A 12,721-nucleotide genomic window follows, 5' to 3' on the forward strand; every position below is an offset into this window, starting at 1 on the left:
ACACGATTCCAGGTGCTGAAGTTACAGTTGAGAACTAAAACAATCCAGGTTCCTGTACTCACGGAATTTACATTCTGGAGAGTGAGGGCACCACCAGCCAACAGGTGAACAAGACAGGTCTTGTAATGCTAATAAAGTGTGTGTGTGTATGTGTATTGGTGGTGGTTAGGTTTGGTGTGATTGTCAGGGGTAGCCTTTCAGAGACTGTGACATGAATGACACCATCTCTGTCAAGTTCTCGGGGTGGAGAGCTCTAGGAAGGGGGTCCAAGCTGGGTGTTCTTTTAGCAATTTGGGAGATTTACTGCGGGGGTGGTGTGTAGAGAGAGCCACCTAGAAACCCGCATGAGTCTTTCTGTATAAAACTCAGTTCTGCAAATGGACACACTGGCCCCTTCTCTGCCAGCACTGCACTTAGTGGCTGGACTGGTAGGGGAGGTCAGAGAGGTGAATAAAACATCCAAGGAGGAGCTTACTGTCTGTTTTATGGCAGCTTAGTATGGGTCAAGCATACTAGGTGTTGTAGGTGATGTGTGTGCAGGCTCCAGGATAGGGAAGGCTTGGCAGGAGCCCTGTGGGAAAGGAGGTGATGCTTTGTGGTCGAAAAGCAGAGCGCAGTGGGGAGGACTCCTGCAAAGGATATGGAGGAGGAGGAGAAGGAGAAGGGAAGAGTTAGGGAAAGACAAACTCACAGGAACATGAGAGGTCACAGGACATTGCTGGACAACAGGTAGAACACAGAGATGCAGCAAGAGGCTCTGATGGAGAAGTTGAGCCCGTGGGCAGAGGTGTGCGACGCCCAGCCAGCTGGACGAAGGAGCCCTGAGTAGTGCTGAGTGGTCCTGAGCCTCCTGTGGGTTTTCCTGCCGAGCCTCTACTTCTGCGTGGTTGGTTTGTACCAGCTCCACGTGAGGCCGCAGACACCTAGGGAGGGTGATAGCTTGTCCAAGCTCTCTCTGCCAGTGTCAGAGTCAGAATTTGAACCCAGGTTTTCCAAGCCTTTTCCTGTGCATAGTATGCTGCTTTCTTGTCCACTTCTACATTCAGTGGGCAATTGCAGTAGAAGTGACAATGCTGGTTCCATTTAAAATTACAAGTAGAGAATACATTTAATAAAAGCAGAGAACTGGTAGGTTTCAGAGGAGTTTGATGTCTCAGCCTTCCCTAGCAGCCGACAGCTCTGTTTGATGCTCCTTGGCAAAGCTGAAGAGTAGAGGCCTGGCCGAATGATAGAGCCCTGGCCATGGTGCCTGAGGATGATGGCAGATGGGCCCTGAGCCTTCTGGGTGCCTGGTGGGCAGGTCCTGTGCCCACATACAGGGCATTCTTCATATTTCTTGCTGGCAGGTGCTGGAGCAGGGCGTGGAGCGATTAGAGGTGGCTACGATCCTGAGGAGATATGGCCCCAGCATTAGATGTTATATGGCTTGCAAGCTTGTCACTTTGGGCCCAAGTGAGCAGGGTCCTGTTTGGTCCCCAGGGGGGGTCTTGCCTCTAGCTGAGTGATGCCTTTGCTGAGCACTGGTTGATAGTTAGAGATGGTTGCCTGTCAGGTTGATTCCTGCTGTTTTGGTGGTGGTCTAAGTTTAAAAGCTCAGTGCAGTTTTAATATTTTTTCAATAGTAAGAGTCAGGGAATTTTTAAAAATTTTTAATTCTGCTGCTGCTACTGAATTGCTTCAAATTTAGGTAAAGAAGTTGGTCAGTATTTTTGTGCCTTTGATTCTTGCTGTGTATAACCTTGTTCGTACAGAAATTATATGGATTAATTAAAAATTTTCAAAGCATTTTGCAGATTTTACAACTGTGTTTTAGTGGATGAATTTGCAAAAATCCTAATATGTACCGTGATTAAAAACTGCTTCAAACTTCATAATTGAATGTGTTGGGAAATACACTGCGCTCTGAGGTTGCTATTCTGGTTCTTCTGTCCATGTGGAAACTGGAAGATGAGACTTGCCTAATACAGGGAAAAGGGGTTAATTATGATTAAGTTTTCTAAAAGGTAAAAAGACCCTTGACGTAGGGACTTCAAAATAGTTTTTGAAAATCCAGAGTAATTTAAAAGTAAAAAGAACAGTTTGCTTTGTTTTCCCTAGACAAAAATACTAGGTTCTTTTTCTAAATTACAGACTCTTTATTATTTTTAAAACTCATTGAGTATTTCCTTTTCTTAGGCAGTTTTACTTTCCTGTTTACAGGTAGGCTGTTATGGCACCTGAATTTCAGGTTCATAGTAGAATTACACAGAGGAGAGTGTGTAAGTTTTATACTTGAAGTTGTCCCTAAAGAACTGAGGAATTGGATAGATACTCCAAGGATACCCTCATGCTGGTTAAAAATTAATAGCCATTTCTCACATTGAAAGGTTGTGCGGGGAAGGGAGAGTTGCAGCTTCAGACAGGCTGGCACAGTGCTGTGTTGGCACTCAGAGCATCTGCTCCTACTCTGCATGCTGCCAAGGACAGTTCTAAAGTGTGCTTTTATTAATGTTAGTAATTTGGTTGACATAGTTTAGGAAGCTGAATGATTTGGAGAAGCAGGAGTTATTTGAAAACATGACTGATGTTTCTCAAAGTGAAAAAAATAAATACTGAAAGCAGCTGTTCATTACCACTCAGGTTAAACCAGCGTCAGACATTGCAAGAGTTCTCGGCTGAACTCATTCATTACAGTATATTTTGATATATTCATGATTTGACACTTAACTACTCATCATGTCATTATGTGATGAACTGCTGTTTTCTGTTGATGGTGGCAGTGAGCGCAGTTACTCGTTTCTTCAGCAGGTCTTCGTGTACCTAGTGCTGTGCTTGGGGCTCCATATACCCCATGCAATCCTGCCAGTAGTCCTGAGAGGTAGGGAGCACTCTCCTTTGTGGATGAGGACCCTGATGCTGGAGGGCTTCTGCGGTTTGCCCAGGTTCACCCAGCTGCTAAATAGTGTGGCTCCGCCTTGCCTAAATCCAGCGTTTGTTTATAATGTTTCTAAGTAGGACAGGTATACTGAGTAAGTAGCAGTGTTTTATACGGCTTTGCTAATTAGCCAAGATAAATTTTCATACTCACTTTGGAATTGCCCACTTCAATCCTGTATAATAAGATAGTGTGATTAAGTGGAGTCTTTGGTATCGGCAAACTAAGTTAGGTGGGAGCTCGTAATGCCTTCAGTTATTTTTGCTTTGGGGTTTATGGGTTGAATAGATCTGTTGTAGGCCTTTGAGCACCTCAAATAAACAGTTTTTTCAAACATTAGATTTTCAGCCCTTTCTAGCTCTTGTGTGTTAAGTGTTTTTTTAATGACACATTTGTTGGTTTGGGCTTCTTATGAATATTTCATTTCTCTTAAGTTTTATATTATTTTTGAAATCAGCCTGGAAACCACGAGAACGGAGTGAGACATTGCCTTGGCCTGACTCCCTCTGCAGTGCGGATGGCAGAGAGCTTGCGTCTAGGGCTGTGGGCTTCTTTCATTTTGCTTTATTGTTGATTTCAAGACGCCGGTAACTTTTAGCTTCCTTCTCTGCTCCAGTGTTCTTTTGTTGAGAATGACTATTACACTGAATAAAAGATAATTTAAAAAGTTTTCTTAGGCTCAGTATTACAGATCATGAACGTATTTTAATTAACATACTTTCAAAATTAAATCTAGAAACTGATTTTAAGTGTAATTCTGATTTGTTTGTGGTATAATTAAAGTCATGCTCGTTAGATTCTTTCACTGTCTTAAGATATGACAGCAATAAAAGATACATATTTTTTAAATTTTGTTTTGTCAAAATGTTTTTTGGAGGGGTAGTTTTTTGTTTTTTTCCTATTCCTTTAACAAGAGTTCATCGGAACTGTTTGAAGCAGTAGCTTCTTAAGAGGTTTTGTTTGCTGGTAAAGCCGTTCCTATTCTAGAGGCTTGAGTCATTTCTGAGGAAAAGCAGAAAAGGAAACAAGAACGAGAAAGGAGTTGCCCTAACCTGTCTGTGTGCGCTCCTGAGTTTTCCTCATGTGGGGCAGGGGTTGATCGTTGTGTTTATCCCACAGTAGCATCTTTAGAATATGTGTGCGTGTATGAAAGTTTTAAAACTTCTTGGAGCTGTAATAAGATATGATCTGACCTCTTCTACCTAAACCTTTACTGAGAGTGCTTTTATTCAGTTGCTCCTTAAAGGTTTAGTTAGGTCGTTAACACCCTCCCCTCTGCCTCACTCACACTGTAGGCTGGACAGACCATTGCTTAGTAATCTGTGCTTTCATTTTTCAGATTTCTGAAGCACTTTTCTTTCTGTCCTATCCTTCTCTCTCAAAATTAAGAGGAGGCAACTTTGTTTAAAAGGTTAAAACCTGACACATATATTAAGAAAAAGTCCTGAGGATTTTAAGAGACTAGAAAACTCTTGAGTGTTCTGAGGCATTTTTTTTTGTAGCTGTTTATTTCCTCTTCCCATTTTTATGGTCATGATCCTGAAATTTAAAAGTATTTTTTGATAGAAATTTTCATTATTATACAGTGGTAAATGTATAATTATTTTAATTGTTATATAGTAAATTTAATATGTTTTTAATATACAAAGAGTAGTTGAATAGTTTCAGAGAGGAGAGATTAATTCTAATAACAAAATAATGATATTATATGTGCATGGTGTTTAAAAATACCTGATTCTGAAGATTATGACAGCCAAAATTCTTGCTAATTTGATATTTTAAGAACTTTAAAGTTGATATGTTCTTATTAGTTTAATCGGTGTCTGAACGACCAAACGGAATTTGCCCTTAATGAAAGAGCTGTATTTTACCCGTTACATAGAGCTGCAGAGGATTATCTTTGCTTTGGTTAAAAAGAAAAGCAGTAAGTGCTGCTTAGGCTAAAATCCCCTCCTCCCCCTTATTTCTATTACATCTGCAGTGATAAACAGTCTTTTCCTCTTGTACTTATAATCCTGCCTCTTGGTGCAGTCTTTTGTAGGTTTCCTGAGACACCACATGCCACAAAAATGAAGGCAAACTGGTTTGTTCACCCTGGTTTAGAACCCCAAAACCGAATCATGCTCAGTGTTTGTGGTTGTAGGAGGCTGTAGGACAGTTTAGAACCAGCAACACCGAAATTCCTGTGCCTTTTGTTAATTTTCTACTGTTTGCATTCTCAGGTTCAGTTTTCATTCTCTTGCCAATTTGAGGTGTAGAGTAAACCTCTCTGGTTCTGTTGGCTGTATTTTTTTTTAACCTGTGAGATTTTCAGAACCTGTTTCTCTGCAGTAAAGTGACTACTGGCTTGAAGCAGAAAGTCTTAGGTCTCTGTGAGGAGTGGGAGCATCACTGCCCACCGCCTTCTCCCTTGGTCCCCTCTCCATAAACATGTTGATGCCAGCATCAGTGGAATGCAAGTCTCATGTTCATGTCTACTGGGTTCATGCTGCAGGCAGCAAGCATGGTGCTGGTTAGTTGTAGTTTTGATCTGTCTGTTTACACATAATGTATTGTAACATTTGTACTATTAACACTGGAGTTGAAATTAAAGTTTCCCTCTCACTGTCATCCAAAACAAGTAATATAAAGGAGTAGCTATCAGTAGCCTCAATTTTGGCTGGATTTTTGAACAGGGGCTTTAAGATTCCAGATTTGCTTGTTTTTAGAAGTTTTACTAGCTGCTCAGTGTATTATCCAGAAAGTATCTTTGATCATAGAAGTATTTGATAACAAGATCAAATTTGACTGTTAAGCATAATATCTATTTGTGGTTTTGATTCCATCAAAATTATAAATTCAGGCATTCAGGCTGGAAAATAATGTAAATTACTGTCTGTATGCCAAAGCAAATTAAATTCATGGTTGCAGTAGAGTATAGAAGGCATTAAATCAAGAAAAAGTGATCCTTAGCTAACACTGTTTCTGATCCTCTTCAGTTTTAGAGAGGCAGGGTTCTCTAAATCTCACGATTGTCAGAAAGTACATGGAACTGGTAAACTTTGTTTTCACAGAAAATGATTGTTACGCTCCCCCCAACTTTAGTTTCTTTGTTAAAGCTCATTAAGTATATTACTCAGGCTTCACTGTTGCTTCTGTATTAAATACAACTGGATCAGTATTTTGTAAATAGATAACTTGCTTAAAACGAGCCTGATGTGAGTGTACGTTGGATGGAGGAGAGAAGGGAAAAATTGTTGGCCCAGCTATACCTTTGAGTGCTGGGAGATGTACAGGATGTGGACTTCATTGTGGCGTGCTGGAACTTAGCCTTGGAATTACAAGGCCAGGTTCAAACCCCAGCTCCACCAGTTAACAGTAGTGTGACTTTGGAGGGGTTACTCTACGTATATTGATCTTTGGTTTACTTGTCTGTAAACTGGGGTAAGACCTACCTTGTAGGGTTACCATGAGCATTAAGCGAGAGCCTTGTAGGAGCGGGTGTGGCATACCAACCTGGGTCTGTTGTAATTGGTGATTGCTGGCAAAATCAGCTGTGTGGTAATAACTCTGCCTGTTCTTTGACTTACTGTGGCACTTCCGGATTAAAAAAAAAATGAACAGCTTCAGCATCGTCTAACGTGTTCTTTGAAGATCCTTATGTTTTGCTTTGGTGACATGGAGTGAATTAAGTAGATTGCAAATTAGGTGAGACAGCAGAGCTTTGAATCTGCAACTAGATACACATCAGGACACTAGAGGGTTCCTCTGGTGTCGGGCATCTGCTTCTCTCTTAAAAGCTGTCTTGTTTCACTAGTTACCCAAACTAGGACACCTGTGGTTACACAGGTTGGTGGCTTGGATAACTCTTGGAGTCTGATGTGTTGCACGGGCAGAAGTAAATGTGTTTCACTGTTTGCTTGCTGCCCAGATGAAGGGTTTACTGTTTTCTTCCTGTCGTCTGTCTTAGGTTTATGTGGTCCAAACCACTCATAACTGTACTTGGTTATAACAAAATTTTATGCAGGTGACATTTTGGATGAATTTTGAATACATTTTCTTGGATATTATCAGATGGCCTTGAAGGTAACTGTGTGGGAGCTATTTCAGTGCTGTGTATGACAGATGAGGAAATCTGGATATGAAATCAGGGAAAAACAAAAGTTTGAAAGAGCTATTTTCTTAGGAGAAGTGACTGATTAAGTTGATGATGTGTTTTATTTATTATGCACAATTATATATTATACATCATTAAGTGTCCTGCTTATCTGTGCAACATGTTTGTCGCGCAGTCTGAGGCACTGGGGCTTTCTTTTCGGGGTATAACACAGGAGTGCTCCTGTCAGTGTGCATATTCACGTGAACTAGCAGCTTGGCTTTGTGGCATCACAGGTGGTCTCAGCCCCGGAAGTTGTGTTTATGGCTGTTCATGACTGTCTGGGGAGAGGAGCCTTAGGTGTTAGCTGATTTTCAAAGGGGTCTAAGGTTTCTTCTTGAAGAGATTAGGAACCACTAAAGGGAACTAGTATGCTTAATTTAAAAAACTAAGCAGAGGGTGTTCGTTAGAAGCAATAAAATAAGTGGGATATAGACTTTAAAAAAATGAGGTGTGCTCACAATTTCTGCTATTAGAGCATTTATACGTACTGATAGGGATGTCAGCGAGTGTTTGACGTAATTCTTCTCTCAGTGAAACATCTGCCCCACTGGACTTGTACTTTTCTGTAATGATACCTGGGTGGGATCGTGTGAATTGTTGTAGAACAAATGAGCAAAACAAATGGATGGATTCAGGTTTGTTAGTAGAAGCAGAATGTCATTGTCTTCATAAGAGGGAACATATGCTGACAATTTGGACTTACAGGCATGGGGTTTCTGTAATGTGTTCAGTAGGATCCACCGTGGATATTCCTTACAGTTGATTCCATTTATTGAGTCTGTGTCAGGCACTGTGCAGAGTTCGTTCTTTATGCACATTATCTCTGGTTCTCCTCCCAAGGACAGTATCAGGTAGGTTTCACCGGTATGTGTCATAGTCACTTCCCCTCTGCCCTGAACAGCATTACTTCTCATTATTCAAGTCATAGTCCATGGCTGCGCAACTCAGTCTGAGTTTTGTGTGTGTCCATTCTGCGGGCTTCTGTCCTCGAGGACCCGTTTTATTCAGAGTGCCGCCTCAGCACTGGAGGAGGGGAGTAGGGAGAGCCCAGTCCCGAGCCTCACTTTAGTTGAGGTCAGCTCTTTGCAGGGAAGATGTGTGACCTTGGGGATACACAAACCTTTTGGGGGCAGGTGAAATGAGTAACTGGAATGAGACTGAGACCCCTTTCCCAGCGTGGACCTGGCCTGGGAGACAGCTGTGTTTCAGATCCCCCCTGTGTGAGCCCCTCCTCCTGGGCTTCCTGGTTGGCGGGGGGCATTATTTTACCCTTGTGTTGGCAAAAGACAGAAGCGTCAGCTCAGGACCCTGTGGGATGATCCTTGGAGACCAGCACTGTGCAAGATTTAGTATCTCTAAAAGGCTGTGATCTCAGTGCGGGAGCCCCGTGGCTGTGCTCCTACAAGAGCCGTAGCTTGTAGCTGGGCCAGCAGTCCCCTGAGCCTCCCTGCTTCACCTGGCTGGAGGGCTGTTTACATCCCCCTCGCCACCCCCCTCAACCCCCCACCCCGCCTCCTGCAAATCCATCTCTCTGTCTCTGTCCCTCCAGCTCTCTTCCCATCTCCCTGTCCTTCCCTCTTCCCTCCTGCCTGATTTCCTCCCTCCTTCATTCCCTTCTTTTTATTTTTAATGAAATACAGATTTTTCTGTAACATTTTTCCATTCAGAATTTGCTTTTTGTCATTAATAGGGCCTTTCTGCAAACGGGCTTGCTTTTCACAGAGTTAGACATATAATTTCCGTTTTAAATTCCTTTGGGCCAGACATCTTTGTCGTAATATATATGTATTCCCTGTAGCTCTTAGCAAAGTGCCTTGTAGTTAGTAAGCACCCAAGAAGAATTATCTAACTACTTCTGCTTCACTGTTATCCCAGAAACTTTACAAAGCAATGTAGAGGAAGAATTAATCTAGCAAGAATAATGAGCCTGGGCTAAATTTGACTAGTAGTCTGATGTAGGCTAGTACATCTGAGAATGAGATGAGCTGTTAAATAAGCTAGTAGGATTTTGTACTTAGGTGGAGAACTGAGAAAAAAATTTGAAATTGAATTTAAATGTAATTTGTGATTTACAAAAATAACTACCTTATGAAGAGAATACATTTTAGATCTTTCTCTGCTTCTTGAATCTGAAAGACAGACTCGGCAGTTTTGAGTTTGTCAGGGGGTGAATTTTGTGCTGGCCTGTGTGCACGCGCAAGCCCTGGAGAACTCCAGGCTCTTTTTTGATGGAGCAGAGACACATCTGGACGTGCGAAAGCAGCTGGAAGACAGTGGAGGGCTTGAACAAGAGAGCATGAGCTCATTTAGCAACAGCGATGAGAGTCTTAAAAAGTATACTGGAATCAAAGGGTCTCATTTCATGGTAGGTCCCAGTGATTAGGTAGTTTAGTTACCTATAAGTTCTTTCATTTTTGTGAATAAATTTCTTAAACCTCTACCAAAATGTGTCATATTCAAGCGCCATGTCCTCATTTTTACATTTTAGGAGAGGCAAAATAAAAGCTAGTGAACAAGACTTGACTACCAAAACACTGACCCTCAGCTTATACCTGCGAGGCACTCAGCATGATTGTTTAAATTAGATTTTTGATTTACATAATTATGGGTATGGTAACCAAGTGCATTGAAACAAGAGAAAGAATAGGAGACATGTGGCTGTTCAAAAGGAGGAGAAAAAAAAATCGATTTTTTGTTTGAAATAATGTGATCACAGGAAAAAGCTGAAGGATATACACCAAAAGGCTCACAGCGGTAATGTGAAGGCTTAAGCAGTTTGGGCTATTTAAATAATGTCTTGTTTTGAATGTAGTTGATCCTCGAACAACGTGAGTTTGAGCTGCATAGGTTCACTTACATGCAGATACTGTTTTCGGTAGTCAGTAGTACAGGACTAAACTGAGGTTGGTTGAGCCCAAGGATGCGGAAACATGGACAGGGAGGACCCGAGTATACGCAAGGCTGGCTGTGAGTTATCCACAAAGCTGCCACTTCCCGGAGGATCGACACCCTGGACCCCCATGTTGTTCAAGGATCAAATGTACTTTAAATCCCTTTTAAATCTTTGTGTCTCTGTTCTGGACTTGGTATTTCTGGGGAAGGTGTGTTTTTCTGTGTGCTATACTAGGATGTACAGGTAGGAGTTGGCAAAGAAAGCACTTCAGCAGTGCCTTTTGCTGTGTGGGCAAAAGTAGAAAGTTGAGGCCTTTTCCAAATTGTACTGATGTAAAATTTCATGTGTTCATCTCCACCAAAATAAACATCTTCAGTTGTCTCATTAATTTTGCTTTTGTAAGTATGTCTTTAAAAAAAACCATTTTTTTATTTTTTTGGAGTCATGTAATCAAATGTTCATCTAGAAAAATTAGAAAATACAGACATATGGAGAAACAGGTACCGTACCCTCATCAGTAGTGTCATCACTGGGTGCCACCCGCCAGCATCTTAATGCAGATCCTCTTGGTTTACATCTATGGATAAACTATAGCCTGACTTTTATTAATTAGCGATATGGCTTGACCACTGTTCCTGTGAGCATTTCTGTACACAAATGTAAAGAATGAATCTTATATGTTTTAATTGTGTTGACTCAGATTTTTGTATGTAGATTTTACTTCCTGAAAATATTTTTAAACTAAATTTTATTATTATTTCACCAGGATATAGTGTTATAAAACTTACTGTGGGCTTTGAGAGGGAAAAAAAAGACTTTGCCTGTAGCTGAGACTAACCAATTCTCGAGGGTGTGGCCGTCCCCTCTGTTTTAGGGTTGCCAGGCACTTTTAACACACTGCCTCCTGCGCAGCTCCCAGGCCTGCTTTGTTTGGCCACAGGGGACTGACACCTGAACTTGAATTAAGTTCTTTACTTTGCAGTTGCCAATTCACTTTTTATATGTAAGGTTTTCAGGCTTTAGATACACCTTTTTTCCCTGTAAAATAAAGGCTACTGAAATTCCATGAGAAGAACTCTAGAAGTGAAAATGATTATAAAGCAGAACAGGCTAGCAGTTTGTTTAAGTTTCAGAGGTTTTTAATTAGTCTCTAACATTTTGTTTATGCCAAAGACTTTTTGAGGTTCCCAAGAGTGTAAGGAAATTTAAAGCTTCCTTAGTTTGAAATTTCTGAAGTTTGTTTGGGGAGCCATTTCTACTATTTGGAATTAACCAGTCAAAGCTGCTAAAAGCCCTTTTAAAAAAAGAAATTTAAAAGATCCCTTCAGATGTAATCTTTGCTGTCCTCCCATCAGCCTGACATTTGGAAGAGTTGGGGAGCCAGAGCCTCCCCAGCGGCAAAGGCTGTACACCCCACCCCCTCCCTGCGCGGGATGCAGGCATTCCAGGAATTTATACTGTGATCCACAGCACTGAAAAATCCAGAACTTTGTTCCATTGTTTCTGTTGAAGCAAAGCCTAGAGTCCTGTTTTAATACCAGGAGCAACTTAAAACCAGAGAGGTTTTATTTTTATAATTTGCTTCCAGGATTACAGGCGGCTCTGGGTGAGGAGTTTACAGAAAAAGATTTGAAATTATGCCCAAGGAGCTTAACAGAATTTTTTTTAGTACCAGGTGCATTTTAAAATTATTCTCTGTGCAAAAGCAATCTATAGAAAACATACAGCATATTGCCTTCATAAAAACCAACTATTGCAGCATCTTACTGCTTCAGATTTCTCTCTGAAACATCGTGGACTGATGGAGCCAAGGCTGAAGGGGCTCGTTTGCCCACTGAGCTCACCTTGGCCGGTTGTAGAGGCCACTTCTGACCATCAGGTAATGGGTAACACTGTCGGCCTTTACAAACGAGGAAGACTCTTCTGCTGGCAGTTTCTGAGGCACTGTTCTCCCCCCAGTCCCGCTGCCACAGGTTCCCCCCTTGTCCTGTCAGGGCCTTTTGATGACTTCCGGGGTCACCAAGTCATTATCTTCTTCGTCGTCGTCTTTTTTAAGCGTTATGTGAAGGATATTGAAGTGGACTGTTAATTCCTAGTGGAAAACCTAGTTTTATATCTGTTTCCAGCTTCTCTTCTCTACTCATCACACCAACTGCAGAATGTTACCCACTGCCCGATGTGAAGCAGTGCTGAGGCCTAACCCTGACCACCCTCTACAGCTCGCACAGAGCGTCATTTTGGCCATCCTGTAAGCGAACAGTTTTGCTGTTGTCTGCTGGGTCCCTTTCATGACTACATGATGTGTTAGAGGTTTGGGTTTTTCTCAGTTCTAGAAAGAAATTATTTAGCATGAACATTATGCTTTTTCCCCTTAAGCGTTTCATCTTGTTTTGGGCCTGCTGTCATGAAAAAAAACCACACTCTTGCCTTTCAAAAATTCAGAAAGATGTATAATGAGTTTATATGTTCATGATGAATTTCTGAAACTTGCCTGAAATGCAGATGGCACAGTTAATTCTTTTTAAGGGTGATATTGGAACCCACACAGTGTCACTAACAAGGCTGGTAGAACACGGTGGATAGAATAGTGAGTTGTTTGGGAATTAAAATCCCAGTTTTACTACAAACTTGCTGTGAGAATTTAGGTAGTTCTTGTAATGAGATAAAGCTCAGAGGAGTGTGTATGTGAAGTTTGGCTAAACCATCTTCAGGGCTCTTTCTACTTTGGATTTCAGGGTTCTTCTCTCTCTTACCTTTTATTGTAGCCCATTCATTC

The 12,721-nt window shown here is 41.4% G+C and overlaps 1 protein-coding gene across 6 annotated transcripts in view; it reads left to right on the forward strand.

Moving 5' to 3' along the window:
- Positions 1-12,721, forward strand: part of PRDM2 (PR/SET domain 2) — a 109,141-nt gene that overhangs the window by 51,042 nt on the left and 45,378 nt on the right. The window contains exon 1 of one of the 6 annotated variants that reach the window (XM_032495233.1): positions 12,100-12,193. The exons of the other annotated variants lie outside the window; for them this stretch is intronic. The gene's annotated coding sequence lies outside the window, so the exon portion shown is untranslated. Of the gene's footprint in view, positions 1-12,099; positions 12,194-12,721 lie in introns of those variants that run through there. 6 annotated transcript variants of the gene reach the window in all.

This window comes from Camelus ferus, chromosome 13, assembly GCF_009834535.1.
Source record: "Camelus ferus isolate YT-003-E chromosome 13, BCGSAC_Cfer_1.0, whole genome shotgun sequence".
Taxonomy (NCBI): domain Eukaryota; kingdom Metazoa; phylum Chordata; class Mammalia; order Artiodactyla; family Camelidae; genus Camelus; species Camelus ferus.